This window comes from Macadamia integrifolia, chromosome 6 (genome assembly GCF_013358625.1).
Source record: "Macadamia integrifolia cultivar HAES 741 chromosome 6, SCU_Mint_v3, whole genome shotgun sequence".
Taxonomy (NCBI): Eukaryota; Viridiplantae; Streptophyta; class Magnoliopsida; order Proteales; family Proteaceae; genus Macadamia; species Macadamia integrifolia.
In genome coordinates, this window is record NC_056562.1 from 19,063,503 (window position 1) to 19,083,959 (window position 20,457).

Here is a 20,457-nt window from a genome sequence, read left to right on the forward strand (position 1 = left end):
CTGCAGGTATACATTCTTAATTGACTGCATTGATTTATATATGATAGTTTGATGGTTAAATAGGATGAAAATATCCACAGGTATACATCTTATTTGATCATTTTAATGACTTAAATATTTTACCCTAATGATGTCTTCCATCTAATGTAAAGTGACCCATTAACATGTTACCATCTCGATCCCACAGGATAGATTGTAATAATGCAATAGGTTTCTTTTATAGAATTTTAATATTCTATTACTAAAACTCAAAGCATGATGATTGATAAGCATGTATTATTTACTCTTATTGATAGGTTTAACACCTATCTCTATTTCGAATAACGTGCCACTTTTGAATGGATCAAACTTTAACAACTGGCATGAAGAACTTATTTATTACCTTCCTGTCATGGATCATGATTATGCCTTGAGTAATGAGAAACCTGCTGCTCTCACTGATAAGAGCACTAATGATGAGGTTACATTACATGATTGGTGGGAGCATTTCAACCGTCTTTGCCTTTATATATCAAGAAGACGATTAGCAAGACTATCAAAAGCTCCATACCAACTTCTGAAAATGCAAAGGAATACCTAACCAATGTAGAGAACCGTTTTGCTACTGCTGATAAATCTTTGGCTGGGACTTTGATGACCAAACTAGTAACAATGAAGTATACTGGTACTAATGGGATAGGGGACCATATCTCTGAAAATGGTAAGTATCTGTGCACAACTAAAATCCCTCGAATTGATAATGAATGAAGGTTGCCTTATCCAAATCATTCTGACTTCACTTCCTTTTCGTTTGGAGCATTCAAGATCCACTACAATACAAATAAAGATAAGTGGACTCTGAATAAACTTCAAAGTATGTGCGTCCAAGAGGAAAGGGGATTGAATGACGAGGGAGGTCAGGTGATTAATTTTGTATCCAACCAAAATAAAAGGAAGAGAAGAAATTTTAAAAAGAACAATGCATCAAAGAAAGCCTCAAATCCAAAGTCTGATGACAAGGAAAAGAAAACTGACAAGTTGAAGTGTTTCTTTTGTAAGAAAGTAGGACATTTTCAGAAAGACTGTTAGAAACGCAAGACTTGGTTCGAAAAGAAGGGTAATGATTTTATCCTAGTATGTTTTCAAATCAATCTTGTTGATATTCCTTGTAATACTTGGTGGATTGATTCATGAACAATTGTTCATATTTCTAATTCTATGCAGGGCTTTCTTACAACCCGAAAATCAAATCAAAGTGAGAGCGTCTACATGGGAAACTGGCAATAGTCTGAAGTTCAATCCATCGGTACTTATAGACTCATTTTGGACACCGGATTCCAGTTGGACCTTATGGATACTTTTTATGTTCCTTCTATTTCTAGAAATTTAGTTTCATTATCGAGACTTGATTGTGAAGGTTTTAAGTTTAATTTTGGTGATAAGGTTGTAAACGTTTTTAAAGACACCAATCTAGTTTGCACTGGATATTTATGTAATAGTCTTTACAAACTTAATTTGGATTCTAATTTTTCTAAATCCATTCTTGCACTGCATGTGAATGTTGGATCAAAGCGTAAATCCAACAATGATGATTCCTCATCCCTATGGCATAGACGTGTAGGTCATATTTCCAGACCTAGAATGGAGAGGTTAGCGAAGCATCAAATATTATCAAATCTAGACTTCACCGACTTCACCACTTGTATAGATTGCATCAAAGGTAAGCAATCTAAGACAAATAAAATTGCTGTCAAAATGACCAATTCACTTCTAGAATTGATACACATTGATATTTGTGGCCATTTTGATCCTTGTATAACTAATGAAAAATATTTCATCACCTTCATTGATGATTATTCACGATACTGTTATGTCTACTTATTAAAAGAAAAATCGGATGCTTTGAATGCTTTTGAAGTGTTCTGTAATGAAGTCGAAAATGAGTTAGACAGAAATATTAAAACTATGAGATCTGATAGAGGGGGTGAATATTATGGTAGACATACTGATGTAGGGCAAAGTGAAGGACCATTTGCTCGATTTCTTAAGTTGAAGGGTATAACCCCCGAATACACAACTCCTAGTACACCTGAACAAAATGGGGTTGTAGAAAGATGCAATTGTACCATCACAGAAATGGTACGTAGCATGATGAGCAACTCCTTATTGCTTGAATTCTTGTGGAGCGAAGCATTAAAGACAGCAGTGTATATCTTGAACCAGGTTCCTAGTAAGTCAGTTCCCAAAACTCCTTATGAGTTATGGAATGAAAGGAAACCTAGTTTAGGGCATTTACATGTATAGGGTTGTCCTACTGAAGCTAGATTGTACAATCCATATGAAAGAAAACTTGACCATAAAATCATAAGTTATTACTTTATTGGTTATTATCAGTGGTCAAAGGGTTACAGGTTTTATGCACCCACACACAGTACCAGAATTGTGGAAACTCGAACTGCTAGATTCTTAGAGGAAGGTAATATTAGGGGGAGTGAGAAACCATGTAATGTGATATTTGAAGAACATTAAATTTTCTTATCGACTTATGTACATCGTAATAATATTATTGTTCCACGGATGACTGTTTATAATGATCTTGTGGAACAACAAACTATAGAAGATGTACATATTCATCATGATAATGTTGTCCCACAGGTAACTATTGAAAATGATCCTATGGAACAACAAACTATTGAAGATGTATCACTCCATGATGTAGTTACCACTGATAATATTATAAATGTTTCTTAACCGAAAATTCAAGGAAGACCTCAGAGGGTTAGGAGGTCTTCTATTCCTGATGACTATATAGTATATCTCCAAGAATCAGAGTTCGATATTGGAATCAATAATGACCCATTAACCTTTTCATAGGCCATAAACGATAATGATTTTCTTAAATGGGTAGATGCCATGAAAGATGAGATGAAGTCCATGAGTGACAATGATGTCTGGGATCTCGTTCAATTGCCAATGGGCTTTAAGGCGATTGGTTGTGAATGAGTATTTAAAATAAAACGCGACTCGAAGGGTAATATTAAGAGACATAAAGCTAGACTAGTTGCAAAGAGAATACATTGATTACCATGAAACCTTCTCTCCTGTCTCTAAGAAGGATTCTCTGAGAATCATATTGGTATTAGTAGCTCATTATGATCTAGAGCTTCACCAAATGGATGTGAAAACTGCATTCTTGAATGAGGATTTAAATGAGGAAGTCTACATGAACCAACCTGAGGGATTTAGTGATCAAGGAAAAGAAAATCTAGTGTGTAAATTTAAGAAATCCATATACGGACTTAAACAAGCTTCCAGACAGTGGTATATTAAATTTAACCACATCATTGTTTTCTTCGGATTTATTGAGAACACCTTTGATAGGTGCATATATCTGAAACTTAGTGGGAGTAAATTTATATTTCTGATCTTATATGTGGATGATATTTTATTTGTTAGTAATGATTTTGGTTTGTTGAGTGATATAAAGACCTTTTTTTCTAAGAACTTTGAAATGAAAGATATGGGTTTAGCTTCTTTCGTTATCGGCATTGAGATATTTCGTGATAGATCTCGTCGAATACTTGGGCTATCACAGAAAACTTATATTAACAAAGTTTTGAAAAGGTATGGCATGATGAATTACAAATCAGGTGTTTCTCCTATTATCAAATGAGATAAGTTCAGTCTAAATCAGTGCCCAAAGAATGATCTAGAAAGAGCACAAATGAAAGATATTCCCTATTCTTCCGCAATAGGGAGTCTTATGTATGCAATGACTTGTACTCATCCAGACATCAGTTTTGTTGTTGGTATGTTAGGCAGATATGTGAGTAATCCTGGCATAGATCATTGGGTTGCAGCAAAGAAGGTGATGAAGTATTTAAAGGGGACTAGGGAGTACATGTTTACTTACAAAGCATCTGATCAGTTAGAAGTGATCAGATATTCAGACTCTGATTATGTAGGATGCCTTGACAGTAGAAAATCTACATCATGATACATATTTCTACTTGCTGGAGGAACGATTTCTTGAAAGTCCAAGAAACAGACTTGTGTCTCTACTTTTACTATGGAAGCAGAGTTTGTGGCATGCTTTGAGGCCACACCTATGGCAATTTGGTTACAGAATTTTATCTTAGCACTTCAGGTTGTCGACACCATTTCGAAGCCGCTGAGAATATATTGTTACAATGTTACTGCCGTATATTACTCCAAGAATGATAAGCATTCAAGTAGAGCGAAGCATATTGGAGTAAAATACAATTTTGTGAAGGAATCAGTTCAGAAACAAGAATTGTCTATTATACACATTAAGACAAGTCTGATGATTACTGATCCTATAACCAATTTTATAGATCTTGTAATGGACATGGGTTTATGTAAGGTTTGATGTAATGGTCATATTATGTTAGACATTTTTACTTATATATTTAAATGATCATGATATTTGTTGTTTCTAAATATTTATTACTTTGTTATTGTGTGTACACATTTTATTTAATATATGTGAGGTATTATGTTGGACCATTTAGTTATAGACTTTTCTAGTATATTCCTTAATTTTGCACATGTTATTGAAAAGAGTATGTCGTTATATGATGTATAACCGTTATGATCCACATTAGTAGTTTTGTTCAAATATGGTATTATGATTGTGATGACATAAAGTTGACGGGTTTACTTTCAAATACTGCAGTATGATGTTATAATCTAAATTATGTTTGAGATTATTATTATGTGGTCATATGGTTCAAGTAGGAGATTGTAAGAATATTCTCTAGAATATTCTCTATTATTGTCCCATATACCAATTAAGTAATTGACCGATACTAATCTCATAGAATTAGATTCCAAATAGGAAATCCATTCCTCATCTAATTAGGGAAAATAGTCCTACTCTATCTGGCACACCTTGATGGGAGGGTGTAAAAAACTTTAAATAGGACTCTAGGTCCTCTTCATACCCTAACGTCAATCTCATTATTGGCTCCATCACCAAGAGAGCATTAAGGGGAGTTAGTGGGAGAAACATAGAGGATTCATTGTATTCGTGATTGGGATTGCAGGAATAAAAATACGGGAAGAATATAATGGTGGTAAATTCTTCACAGTCGATGGTGAATGGTATGCATCGACCCTTACAATTTAATTTTGTGATTCAATGATTGTATGACAAGTTTCTATCTGTTGTTATTAGTAGGAATAACATCCTTCACATTGAACTCCTCCTATCCCATCAATCCTTCAATCCGATTACCCAACGGTTCTTGATACGCTCAACTAGTGTTGCTGGTGATATCTTCATCACCAACGATTTCAACAGCCAAGGAATCCATCACAACACACACACACACACACACACACACACACATAGAGAGAGAGAGAGAGAGAGAGAGAGAGAGAGAGAGAGAGAACCACATGATATCTAAATTTTCTAGAAAACCTTCGATTTCTTTTTTCATTAAGGAATTTGAGTGTCGAAGCCATCGTCATATTGTGACATTAAGTGGTGCTCCAAAGAAAGATGATAACTTATGGAGAAGACGACTATAGGTGTATTGCTAGCAAAGCGACGACATTATCGTAGTACTTGAAATCAGGGCTAAGGAAGGCAAAACCACAAATCCTCAACCGTGGAAGAAGATTGATGGGAAGACGACGTTTGAGGGGATGAAGAAGCGAACTAGAGTTGGAGAACTGGAGTTCCGACAATTGAAGGTGATCGGATAGATTTTGATACAGTCCTTCTTTGACGGTGAAGAGAGGATGACGTCAGAGACCCAGTTGAAATCCCAAACAGTATATTGCTGATCGGTGATGCTAAATGTGTGACACAACAGGATGGAGAAGGCCTATTCTGATTTTCCAATAAAATCGTTGCATATTTGATTGAATATTTAGAATTAAAATAGAATACATTAATCCCATGATTTAAATTAAATTGAAAAAATCCAATAATTGACAAATGCTAGCATACTTAATTCCTTGGTAACCCGCTAGCATGCCGAACCCTCGCTATATATATATATATATATATGAGAGAGAGGAGAGAGAGAGAGAGAGAGAGAGAGAGAGAAGAAGAGAGAGGAGAGAGAGAGAGAGAGAGAGAGAGAGAGAGAGAGAGAGAGAGAGAGAGAGAGAGAGAGGTAAAGGGAAGGTTTTTTTTTTTTTATAAATAAAAGAGAGTTTATTTTTTTAATAATAAATAGTCTAAAAAAAAGTAGCGAAATAAAGCAAAAATATCAAATTTGAACTTTATTTATTTTTATAAGTTATAAACATATAAATTTTTTTAATCAATATTAATTGATTGCTAAACAAAGAACAATAGATAACAAATAATAGAGAATGGATGGAAGGAAAAATGTTTGTCTAATGATACAATTTTTTTGTCGAATCTAAAGGAGATTTAGCAACAAAAATTGTAAATCATAAAACATGAAAGAAAAAGTGGAGAAATGATGTAATTTTATCATTTGAGAATGTTAGTGATGAAACCTGATAAGTGAATCTTTTTTTAAGATGGTAACATATTATAATGAACTACGAAGTGTGAAAGGTATAGAAAAATATCTGTGACGGTCCAAAAAAAAAAAGGAGAATAACTTTCTATATTATTTCTAGTTAGAAAAGAACATTTTATTTGAGACTGGGGTTTGAGGGGCTTTTATCACAACCACTATAGAGAAGAAAAATGGCAAACTCTTTTTGTATCCTTGCAATGGTCTCCACGCCAAGATTTCAATGGTGAATGAGGAGATGCTGGTATGACAAAATTGCTTCTTGTAGAAAACCAACAAGCTTCCATAACTCTGGAAGCAACTCAAGAACCTTGTTTACATTCTCTTGCAATTTAAAATCAGAGCTAAAGTTCTTAGGTTGCTTTTTAGTTATGCAGATTCAACAGTGTCCAAACTGACTTTGCATGGTTGAGCAGCTTCTGCAAAAACCAATTGGAAAGAAAAATTAGATCTACAAAGATGTTCTCTTTTTCTATTTTATTTTAAATAAAGTTCATGATCTCCTAAAAAAAAAAAAAAAAAATGAATATTATAGATATTGAATGTTTTCTCTAAGTTAGAGAAATAAATATAGAGCAAAGATAGAACAGGATGTATCACTCTTTGATCAATTTTAAAATATAGCAGAAGGTAGCATTTTGTTCCTCCTATTGGTTATCACAAGATGTAGCATTATTTATCTTTGTGTTTTGAGAATGTATGTGGGTATGTGTATTTGAGATATATATTGTGCGCTAGATAGAAAGAGAGATTTATGAAGAAAAAAAAAAAACACAGAGAAATGGAAAGAGAAAAAGTAAGAGAGGAATGGGATGGTGAGAGATGCATGCAAGGGAAAGAGGCCAATTTGACTAATGCATTTCATTCTACTGGTTTGTTTTATTGTACTGTGTGAATTCGTGACACAGAAGAAGCTAAAGTACTTTAGGGAGTCCAGATTAACAATCATAAATGGCCATCTACACTTTTCCACCCTATTTTGTTGTGGTTAACATGCACTATCTATGATGCAAAATTCAGTCACTACAAGAAAAATGGGCATTTGCGACAGTTTTTTAGAGACGAACATATTTTTTGTCTCCTAAATAAATCATTCGGGACAGTTATAAATCCATCGCTAAATTTTGATTATTTGGGACAAAAAATATACCGTCGCAATAATTGAGACGGATTATTTCCGTTGTTATTGTGGTGTCCCTACATATCTAACAATTGGGATAGAAAACTTACCGTCTCAATTTTTGAGACGGATCTTTCCGTCACAACTGTGATTGAGTTTTATATCTGTTAAGACAGATGGTTTTCCGTCTCTAAATCGACAATTAATGACCGTTCAAAAAAGTGGGCATTAGCGACGGATGTAATTTATGTCTGCTAAACAAACCATTTGGGATGGATATAATTCTGTCGCTACATATATAGCAGTTGGAGGAGATATCTTACCCTCACAATATTTGAGATGGATTTTTCCATCGTTACTGTGATTGAATTTTACATCTATTACAACGGATTACTTTCTGTCCCTAAATAGACCATTCGAGACGGATATAATTCTGTTGCAATATATGGGAATATGGGATAGATATATTACTGTCCCAATATTGGGACGGAGTTTTTCCGTCACTATTATGATTAAATTTTACATTTATTATAATTGCATTTACATCTATTATGATGGATTTTTTTCATCCCTCAATAAATCATTTGATACAGAAATAGTTCCGTCGCTACATATGGAAATTTTTCGTCGTAAAAATTGGAGATGAATGACTAATTGTCCCTCAATTAAAGAAATTTTCTTGTCATTGGAGACGGAAATTTTCCATCGCAAATTGGGGGCGGATAATTAAATGTCCCTAAATTAAAAATCCGAGACCCCTTCCCGCGTGCGCTCAAATCTCAAACAATTTGATGAGTTTTGAGATATCGTTCCCGATCAAAACGATAGAGTGCTTCTTCACCCTTCTCTTTGTGCAGAGAGAGGAAAAGTGTTTCCGCCCTGGCTCTGAACACAGCAGATATGCCTTTTTCATCTTTTTCTTCTTCTTTCTACTCTCTTCCATCTTCTTCATCATCGGTTTCCCCTTTTCTGTTTTGTTTTTGTTTTTGTTTTTTTTTTTTAAGCAGAAAACCTTGCTCTTCGCGCATAGAGAGAAGAGAAGAGATCCGCCTCCGCCCTTGGTTCTGAACACAGGTATGTCTCTTTCTTCTTCTGTTACTATTCTCTTCCATCTACATCCTCGGTTCACTGATTTTATTTTTTTGAGGTAGAAAACCCTGCTCTTCGCACATCGATAGAAGAGACCAGATCCACCTCCGCCCTAGTTTTGAACACAGGTATGTCTCTTCTAGTTCTGAACACAGGTATGTCTCTTTCTTCTTCTGCTACTATCTCTTCCATCTACATCCTCGGTTCCTTTTTTTTTTTTTTTGCAGAAAACCATGCTATTTGCGCACAGGGAGGAGCTACTCCTTCGCCCAAATCGTTACTTTGTGGGCTTTCTTCACCAAAATTTATGGTACCTGTTCTCTGTTTCTCCTGATTTGATGCTTTCATGCTATATAGGGTTTTAAGGATCCTCCAAGTGTTGGTTGGGGTTGTAATGGACTAGCTATACTGGGGGATAAATGGCAACGGACTTCGCCACATTGGGTGGAACTTCATCATAAATTTTTGAGTTTCCGACAGTGTTTATGTGAGAGTAACCGATAACGATTCTGGATTGGTTGTGGTTGGATCACTAAATTTATAGCTGGGGTGGGATTTAAAGCTAATATATTTGATTTTCTTTTTTTCTATTTGTATTTTCCAATTGTAGATCAGAGTGATGTAGACAATGAGGGCAAACGTCTAATCTAACTCTTAATGTGCTTTCATATTTTGGTGGAAACTCTTGTAATGTAGGCTTGATTCTTGGATGCAATGTTAGTTGTTATGTATCATCTCAGAAGTTTAAATTATTATTATTTTTTTTTTTTATTGGGTGGGGTGGAGGTTGAGGGTGATCTCTAGGCTTACTAGTCTGCACTATATTAAAAAATTATTCTATCTGGTTCAGTCTCAACCTACATCCACAACAGAGTCTAATGTCTTTACTGCCTTGTTTAATTGTCTGATTTATACTGAATTGGGCACTCTTTCATTGCCTTGTTTAATTGTCTTTTGTTGAAGATAAAAATGAATCCTTATATTTAACATATCTTTGCCACCCAGACACTCCATCTGGATGAAATGTGCAGTGTCAGACACCATTATTGGACATATATATCAAACTTTTGACATCATTACTAGACATTGTTTTTTGGTCATATTTGTAAACCAATTATTGTATTTCTACTTTTTCTTTTCCGTACTTAGTTTCTTCCATTAGATTCTTTTTCTTTTCCCTGTCTAGTTTCTTCCATTAGAATAACTGTTGGAATATTACCAGATTACCCAAAATTGGGTTTCAAAAGCAAGATTAAGTTCTTTCCTTAATGTTGCTTTGATTCAATTTCAAACCCCTTTGCAAAAATGATATTTTTTCCATCTCTCTTTTACACTACTGTTTGATATATGATCTTGTTTCTTATCCCTTCTCACATAAATTCTGTTTCTTGTATTGCCTTGCATGCTACATGACATTATGGTGGTGGTGTTGTGAGGTCAGTTACACTAAACTTATGAACTGTATTTTGATATTGCAAGTCCTAATCTTGGTATCCCTACAATACTGTATTGTAGGGATACCAAGATTAGGACTTGCAATATTTATACTTCATTTCCAAGTCAAAATAGAACACTGGCATGTGTTTCCTACGAGTTAAAAGAGAGGGTTTCTTGAGAGTTTTGTAGGGATATCTTAAACTCTCTGGGCATCCAATCATAAATTTGTAGACGCAATGGCTTTTAATCAAAGAGGATTAGTCACATTCCTAGTAGTAAATTGTTTTCCCCCCTATTAGTAAAGAAAGCCCTATTAGTTAAGAAAGCTTCCACTGTACTTACCAGGAAAAAAATGTCTACTCCTTAAGGTGCCTTCTTCTTGAGAATGTCCTTTTGGTCCCTGATATAATTAGTTTCTTCAATTGCATGCATTTCTTTTGTGAGTGGATTCCATGGAACAATTGGATAGACCATGTGGACATTTCATCCATTGTGGTATGCATATCGGATACAGTGTCACAACTGTGCTTTTGATGCATCTTCCCCTGTAGAAGAACCAAACTCCTTTGCCAAAAGCCATCTTGTGCAACTGTGAGTGGGCATCCGTTTCTCTGCATTCATCTAATTCATTTGAGATTAGTTAGATGAAATTTAACTGCTTGAGATCGTAGATTTTGATATGATGCTATATCCAATCCCTCTTCTGAATCTGAACCTCTGTTATCTAGATATAAAAAATTCCTCTTGATATCCACCCCAATTCAGCACTGCCAAGATAACTGTCAGGTTTATGTCTTTGCAGGCACGCACCTTGTTCAATGACTGCCGGAAGTTTTCAAAACTGGTAGACCCTCGGTTACAAGGTTGATACCCAATGCAATATTTATACTTCATTTCCAAGTATTTGCTTGTTAGTTTTCTAGACTCTATTTCTGTTCGGAAGGTGAGATACTCGTTCGTGTTTATGTTTTGGATTTTCTTTTTTGGTTATTTTTTTTGCTTTGAGTCTGACTTTTGAAAGAGATCATTATTTAATGAAAAGTTAGCTGAAGTTCAATTTTTTTTTTTATTTGAATCCAACCTATGATCCAAGAATATATTGAATTTCTTAATTTTTTTAATGAAAAGTAATTAACTTTATAATTTTCTAAAAAAGTTCCATGTAACATGGATACACATGTAGGAATCTGGATCTGGGATTAAATTAATCAATAAGGTGTTGGTAATCTGGTTAGAGCCAACTTCTATTTCTGTGATTCTAAAGGTTAAAATGTACTACGAAATCTGTTGAAGCTGTAGGCTCAGAATCACAGAATTGTGTTCTGTTCATTTCCCATTCAAAAATTTCAACCACTCTCACCCTCAGCTCATCAATCTGTCATTTGAGTGCGAGTTTGATGCCCTTACTTGACGTATTAGAGCACTAAGGGTGAAAAGCATGATATGAATAGAACTACAAAATAGACCTATCTCAAGTAAAGGAAATGAAGGTGGGTAAAATTCAATAAGTGCAAAATCAGTTCCAAAATGAAGAAATAAAACTGACTAGCAGAACAGGATCACCAAAATAGAGAACTAGAGAACAATTAGGGAGAAAATTGATAACTTGTAACAGAGTGACAAGATGGGGCAGCTTTTCTGGTCAAGTGCTAATAAGAATCAATAGAAAATGCTTGAAAAATATACATGAAAACAGAACTCTAGATTGGGCTGTGCATTAAGCCCTAGCTAACTGGAAAGTTAGATATCCATAACTTGAATATCAACTAATAGTTCTCAGAAATTGAACCCAGAATTCAAGAGAACTGATGAATGGAAACTAATATGCGAACTTTGAGATAAATATGATCAATATTCAGAGAGAGATTAAAGCAAAGCAATCAGCAAACTTGAATGAAACAGGGGAGCCACAAGTTTAGAAAAGGAGATTCTGATCTGCTGCATCATAGAATTAGAAAATAGAAGATTAGAAGGTAAATAGGCCAGGAATCCATCTAGTTGAACCAAAGAATCTACTCAAAGAAGTACATAAACCACAACAGATATGGAGAGAACTGAACTGTGTTTTCATAAAATCAAGGTGTAGGTTGTGGGCCTTTACATTTATGGAAGTTAGAGGAGACAGACTCATCAACTATGAACAATACAATAAATCAAATTGCGGTAGGAAAGTGCCCCTAGCTAGAGGCTTAACATCTGGAGGATTCCCTAACTAAACTTTGACGATTTCATTTACTTGTATAAGCCATTACATGGACTAACCAGGTTAACAGAACAACCTCATCCTACAAGACTGACACAATCAAAACTATATCTAGTTAATTGTTGTATTAGTTGGTGATCAGCTTTCCTTCCAGTAACAAATTATTCTTTTAACATCTCTAATGCTCAACACAGCATCTATGTGCTCTCTATCTAGACCAGGTAATAAATTAACATAAAGAATGATCTCAATAAATAATTAAATAACTACATCCCAGCAAAATTTCCTATGACTGATGCCTAAATAATCAACTTTCCTATAACTTTCCCAGAGGAACTTTTATTACCAATAAAATGAAAACCCAAAAACTAGAGACCTTACTTAAACAGCAACATTTAAAGAAGGGTAAGAATTAATGAATAGTAGTAACTTTTACAATGCATCCGACCAATTATGAGAGAAGGAAAAAGTGAGAGCTTTTGCAAATATTACCTCAAAAACTTCTTCATACATGTGTACCATTTCGCTTCAATCCTATGTGCTTCAAGTAACCCTCATAAAGTATTTTGATAGTAGATATTGTATAAAAACTGAATCCATTTCAGTAGGATAAAAATTCTTCCATAAAATGGAGATCAATTGATTGGATTGTTTTGTCTGAAGATGGAAAAGACCACAGGTAGATACATTTCTGTCCAAAAAACAACATGCCATAAACTAGTGCTCCTACATAAAAGAATGACTAGCAATTGAGCACATAAGTTTAGGGCACATGCGTTCTGTGGCAAACGAGAATTTGGGAACAAAAATAGTTTTATCTATCATTTTGTTTGAGGATGATATAAATGTTTAACTTGTATAGATTTATCTAATGTTAATACTTTTGGATGATGTAATCATTAAATGTCTAGTTGGATCTTCTAATGTGTAACAACAAGGTAAATATGTCTGAAAATATCATAATTATTTTTTTTTTTACTTAAAAACTTTTAGGGACGGAATTTTACTGTCCCTAAAAATTACAGCCCTTGTTAGTTGGGACGGAGATAGCTGTCTCTAAAATGAAGACCCTATTTGCGACAAGAAAAATCTGTCCCAAAAAACAAAGTCTTGAAATTTTTTACAACGGAAAAACTCCATCTCAAATAATTTATGCTCTTTTGCAACAGAAATAAACTGTTGCTACATGGCCTTAACAACACCATATTTTCAACAGATATTTTCGTCAGTTTAATAATTATTTGCGACGGAAAACTTCCGCCTCGAAATCTGTTGCAATTGACCCCTTAGGGATGGAAAATTTTTTCCATCTCGTAAATTATACGACAGCCGTTGTAACGACAGATGTGTAACGGAAATTTTTACTATCCCTAATAAGTATTAGCGACACTATTTTGGTATTTGTGACAGAAAATTTCCGTCCCAAAAACCTATTTTTCTTGTAGTGAGTTTTCTTAGATAAAAAGGTCAAAATTCTTCAAAACACAAGCACAGATAAGAAAAAACAAATAATAGTTCATTAGTAATTTTAAACTTTGAAAGTCTTAGTTGCTACTGTTACAATGCTTAACCTAACAGGATCTAATATAGTTGATTTCTGTTTCAACACAAGTATAACTATTTCAATGCTTCATAAATAATTAAATATGGAGGGAACCAAAACCCAATATTCAATACCTAAACTGCACAATCTGAATAAGACAGGACAATATCTCTCATTTATGCAGCAAATCTCAATGTCCTTTCATTTAGAATAAATTTGGCTTTCACCTTTGAATAGAGAGAGAGAGAGAGAAATTTGTCTTTGGCTTTGGTAGTATGAGTAAGGGCTACTTATTTGGTTAGTGCCATTAGTATATTATCATATCAAGATTTCTATTTACAGGTAAAGGAAGATATATATATATATATATATATATCTAAGAAAAAAAAGGGAAGAGATATATAAGTCATTCTATTTCTAGTCGTGTGCCCAATCCTCTCCCTTAAACTTTAAACAAAAAGACACGAGCAAAACTCATCAATAAGCACAATTTTTATCAGTAAGAACATCATAGTTTTCTCAAATATCAATGGATGATAGAGAAATTATAGAAATGGAGTTGGGACAAAAGATCAGCCTTATACAAGACATCTAAGAAAAGAATTAACCCATGCACAATGGATTGATGGAATACCTACCAACATGACAAATAGTATTATAACTTAAGTTAAAATTTGAAGTATATCCATCACCAAAAACTAACTATAGTACCAACATCATAAGAAACACATCAGCTAGCACACACTAGTATTCTAGCTCACAGGGAGGTCTCGAGTTCGATCCTCTTGGTTGTTATCTACTTCCCCTCCCTATAAAAAAAAAAGGGAAAAAAGAAAAAAAAAAAACATAAAATAGATAACTGATACTTCAATAAACGAAAAAAAATAAAAATTGGAGAGAGACAGAGACAACTTTATTTCTACATTCATGCCTTGTCAAAAACTTTGTATCTAGACAACTAAAAAGAAGGTTAAAGAAAAGAAACTGAAATTCCTCTTCTTTACCCGCGCTTGGGTGTGTGGCTGTAAAGTGCAACAGAAGAGAAAACCACGAGGCATTGTCATATATGGTAGTCCTTATCATCTAGCTTCCATGATTCATTCCTTCTTTTACTCAATTATTAATAATATCCAAAATACCTGGCACATCTAATATCCATTTTAGAACTCTTACTAAAGTTGAAATAATACAGTTAACAAAGAGAACACTCTTCAAAAAATCATTCAAGAGGGTTTCAGAATCAAATTACAAAAGAAAGGTTCCTCTGACAAACTCAAACTTACCCTCTCTATTAAACTATGGCCATCAGTAGCTTGGCCTCTTCTTGCTTTCACATGAATCACCTCTTTTGATTTCTCCCTTTATAGTAGTAAGTATTATAAAAATATAATAATATAAAAAGGGTACCGACAATTTAAGAAAATAAAAATGAAGTGAAAGAAAAGATAACGAAGAAGAAAGGATAAAATTGTCAAGTAAAAGATCTGCCATTTTATACTTTCATATAATAATATAATATTTGTATGCAAGGTAAAGGAAATGAATTATCATCAGTTGTATTTATATATCAAATTGATTTAATATATCACACACATACATATTTAGGAAAAATATTAATTTTTGTGTAAATATAATGTAAATGACAAAAACAAGGTCAACCCTAGTGGGACCCAGCTAGCTGAGACATCCCAGCATTTAAATCCGCATCGGAACCATTTGCCGAGCAACGGTTTCCAAAATAAAGCGGTGGATTCTGGCACGGATTTTCGACATATTTAAAACCACCGTCATAAGTCTTCAAAAGATTACCAAAAAAATCATAGGTCATCAAAAGCGGTGAAAAAATCCCTCGTCGTAGACCAATTTTCTTATAGTGGGTAAAAGTCATGGAAGAAAAATCTCTTGATAGAATCATTTAAAAAGTAAAATTTATTTGAATATTGAGATAGTCTCACATCGACGGTAGGTAACTCAACTATTTTGTATAAGAGCCACAAGAAATCATCTCACTTCAAGCCAATTAGTTTTAAGATAGAAACGTTAACATAGTATTAGAGTGGGTACGTTGGGCCTCTATAGCCATAAGAGGCCTGCACGTAAGGGGGAGTATTGAGATAGTTCCACATCGACTGTGGGTTACTCAACTATCTTATAGAAGAGCCATAAGAGGCCACCTCACTTCAAATCAATTGATTTTAAGATGGAAGCTTTAACATTGAAAATTAATCTTTTGTTGGAATTTTAAGTTTCAAAATAACAAGTCTCTTCCTTTTGTTTGAACTCTTTGATACTAGTAAAAGCATATGAGCTAAAGTTTAATCCCACATTGAAAATTTGTGAAAGTTTCCCTAGGTATATGTATAAAGTTGAATCTTAAGGGTGTAAGCCCTTTGGAGAGGTATTCTCCCTTATTATGTGCGAGCCTTGCTATATAAGCAAATATAAATATCTCTTATCTCAAGGTTGTTGGGCAATCTTTCAATCAAGATGCTCAAGAGTCGAGATCAATAAATAAAAAAAGATTTGGCAACATGGGAAACGGCATGGCTTTTCTCAATAATTTGAGGGTCATTCTTATTATAATGTACATTGAATTCTAATATTTCGATCAGATGAAAGGTTGATTCAAATATGAGAGACATAAATTCCATTCATTACCAAAAAAAGAAAACCCATTATCATTCTATAAGATCATAAAACTAATAAAAACTAATAAAAACTAATAAAAACTAATAAAAATAAATAAAAAAAATAAAAAAATAAAATGAAATAAAGTAAATAAAATTTGTAGTGCAAGCATAAGAGGAGACATTTTAACAAAGGTCGTTTTGATGAGATGCAAAGTTGCTTCATCTGCTACCGTTCTATGAGAAAAAAAAAAAACCATTCTATAAATCATAAAACTAATAAAAAAATAGAAAAAAATAAAATGAAATAAAGGAAATAAAATTTATAGTGCAAGCATAAGAGGAGGCATTTTAACATAGGTCGTTTTGATGAGATGCAAAGTTGCTTTATCTGCTACCGTTCTATGAGAAAAAAAAATCAAACTAAGTGTAAGCGTAAGAGGGGACATTCTAACAAAGCCTATTTCTATGAAATGCATAAGATTTCCTTGTCAATGAGAGACACAAACGTTACTACACTCTATGAGACACCAAAAAAACCCTAAAAAAATCTTAGTTATGCATAAGAGGGGAAATATTTCAATGAAATGAAAGTTTGTTTCATCTATGAGACATAAAATCCACTACCATTTTATGAGACCCTCCACCCCTTCAAAAAAAAAAAAAAAAAATCTAAATGTAAGCATAAGAGGGGACACTCTAATAAAGGTCATTTCGATGAGATGGAAGTTTGCTTCATCTATGATAGACATAAAGGCCTCTACCATTTCTATGAGACAAAAAGGAAAAAAAAAATCAAATTCTAACTGTAAGAATAAGTGGTGATATTCTAACAAATGACCTATTATTGAGGTAGGCCATGCTTTTTGAGTTCCTCTCCCCCTCTCCTTCTCGAGCTATGTCAAACAATGCTCTCAAATGTTATATTGTGACATAACACATATGTGATAAGCATCAAGATGTGGTGCCTAAGTCTTGCAATCTTATTTCTTTCTCTGTGAGGAAGCACGAGCATGATTTAGTAATATTTCTCCACAATGCCAGTGCAGTTTTCTTTTCACCAGATATGTATATATTTTTTTCTCACATACTCTGAATTTGTAGATCTTGTGTGGATGATACATTTTCCAGGACAACTATTGGTGTGACAAGTTGATTCCACCCTACACTGACAATGTGGGAACCCTCCCCTATATAAAATAGTTTACAAATGTTTCAACGGAAAAGATAAAATAAGGAAATATACATAGAAATTGTGAAATCCTAATACAAAATTATTAGATTAGGGACCAAAATATGCTCAGTCTTGTCTGATTTGATTCAATTTTTTTTTTAAATAATAATAATAAAGAGGGACAAGATGTTCTCTAGTCACGTGGCTTCTGCAATAGTGGAGTCAATGATAGTGTGCATAGGGGCATCAATATGGATGCAATTTTTTATTTTATGGGGCCGGTTATTTTGGCTTTTTCCCAATAAATATATTAGAAAGTAAGGGATTTAATTCATTGGTTGGCGGACCATGGGAATTTGAGGGCATGGGAGGAGAGAAACACAAATTAAAAGGAAGGATTTTATCCACCCTTCATCAAATAAAGAGGGAAATATTCCATTTTAGTGGTCTGATGCTTTAAACCACAGTACAATTATCTGGTTGGTGGAATACAAAATTTCTCCAAAAGTTCAATAATAAAATAAAATATATTTTTTTTATGTGATAAGGAGAGGGGAAATATAGCCCCAAAGGGAAAATTAAAAACCTCTATAAGGGTAATAAAGCCTATTAAGGACTACAACCTAGACCCAGATGGGAAACAAGAAACCAAGGACTCATAGGCACCATTTGATAACGTTTCTACTGTTTCTAGACACCAAAACAGTAGAAATGATTTTTCACGTTTTTGGGAACAGAGACGGATTTTTTGATATTTGATAAACTTGTTTCTTGGATCGCCCACACCAAAATCTACAACACCAACAATGATGTCAAGGACTACCTTCAAGGATTTTTTGACGTTTGATAAACGAGTTGCCCTTTGATCGATTTTTTATCAGGCCTTTCCCAATATTTTGGCCTCAAATTATTTCTAAAACCAGCGAAACAAGTATAATATGTTTCGTCATTCACATTTCTTGTATCATAAATTGCCATAAATTTCTATTTACATTCCTAAAAACAGGAGGAACGAAACAGATTTATCAAATGTTTTTTAGGCTGTTTTTCCGTTTCTTGGCACAAAAAAACGTAAAAACATGTTTCTAGGAACTTTATCAAATAGTGCCATAGACATATCCGGTACAACACAGAAGCCCACATGGGCGTAAAAAAAAGAACAAGAAGCTCATAACAAAGCAAGGGCAACCAAGACAACTCTAGGTAGGGTTCCGCAAACCCTAACTAATATCTCAACACTTCATCTTCCAAGCAGCTGTCAAGACGAGAAAATCTCTTCCGGCAAGAAGGAAACCACGGTTGAGGGTTGCTAGCCTTGCGTAAGGCCACGACCAAGCGAGCAGTTGGCCTAGTGGAGGTAACAGACATGGTGGAGAGGCACGGACCTTGTGGAGGGTGATGATGAAGTAACTTAGTGGGTAGCTGGTAGCCTCGCGGGCTGCTGGACATGCAGCTAGTAAACCTAGTGCGGCTGACCAGCAAATGATAGCAAGCTAAGTGGGATGGTAGGCGATGAAGCAACCTTTTTGTAAGCTGCGCACTTTAGGGCAAGCCTTAAACTCAATCTCTTACACTAGTGTATTGTACCTCTCTCGATAGGTCATCATAAGAAAATACTGCTAAATCTTTTTGAAGTGAGAGAAGGAGGGAAGGCATGCTAGCATGCTACAATTAACATTACAACTAGCTGAAAAATGTTAGCTAGCGAGGCTAGCGCGCTACTCTGGATCGCTTCTGAAATCGGAGCTTGTTGCTGTTAAGCCAGCAAACATAGTCAATACAACCTACAAACTTGGTCCGAGACCCAGCAAACATGCTATTTTCAAGTTGATTGATAGATAACTTGATCTATTCTGATAGATCGAAAGAGTAGGAATGGATAGAGAGGTAATCTATCCATAATATGGGAAAATCTCCTATTTCTATCTATTGATGAGATAACTATCTATTCTGGATCCATTAGAAAGAAATCAAAGAGAATAAATTCTGAGTTCATGCTGATCTATATGGAAGGGAAGTTCTATTGATGCTTTCTTATTGAGAATGCAGAAGAAAAGAGAACTTATTTTGAACAAGAAATTTTGGTCACTTAGATCTTTAATTTCGCTGGAATTCGTTGATTGCTCTGTACGAAATTACAATGGAAAAACTCCTAGTCATTGTAAAATCACTAAAAGGAAGGTTGGTCACAAATTTGGAGAGTTTGTTTCTACATGGAAACGAAGAACTTCGAGAAAAAATCTTGGACTAGGAACAAAAAAGGGGAAAAAGTAAAGTCTAAGCACATATAGCACGGAAAGGAAATATGATTTCACATTTCATATTCACTCTTTTGAGAGCGCCGGTGGTGTAAAACAGCAACTGGAGAAAAATCAGGAGAACAGGGCTAGAGGCAATGAGATTGGTGAGGCCTAGAGGGAATGGTGACTTGCGATGTTGGTGGCCAAGGCACCACTCCTTCCGGAAACCTAGCTCCAGCAGACGAGGAAGAAGAAGAGAAAGAGTAGAGGAAGCAGAGACCGGGGGGGGGGGGGGGGGGAGGGGAGGATGATGAAGAAGAAAAAAAACAGTGGAGGAAGAAGAGATAGGGTGGAAAGGGGACGATGAGAGAAGGAGAAGCGAGGGTGGCAGTCAAGGAAAGTTTCTTGCTTAGGCTGTGTTTGGTAGCCAGGAGAAGAAAAGAAAAGAAAAGAAAATTGTACAAGATTCTGTACGATTTCTCTTTCAGAAACTTCTCTTTACGTTTGGAGCACTCCCAGATGAA

General features: G+C 34.6%; 1 long non-coding RNA gene across 1 annotated transcript; it reads left to right on the forward strand.

The window, feature by feature from the left end:
- Positions 1-8,353: 8,353 nt before the first annotated feature.
- LOC122081004 lies at positions 8,354-11,213 on the forward strand. Its single transcript, XR_006140976.1, has 3 exons — positions 8,354-8,694; positions 8,772-9,019; positions 10,949-11,213. It is a non-coding gene; the product is annotated as an uncharacterized LOC122081004 (long non-coding RNA).
- Positions 11,214-20,457: the final 9,244 nt, after the last annotated feature.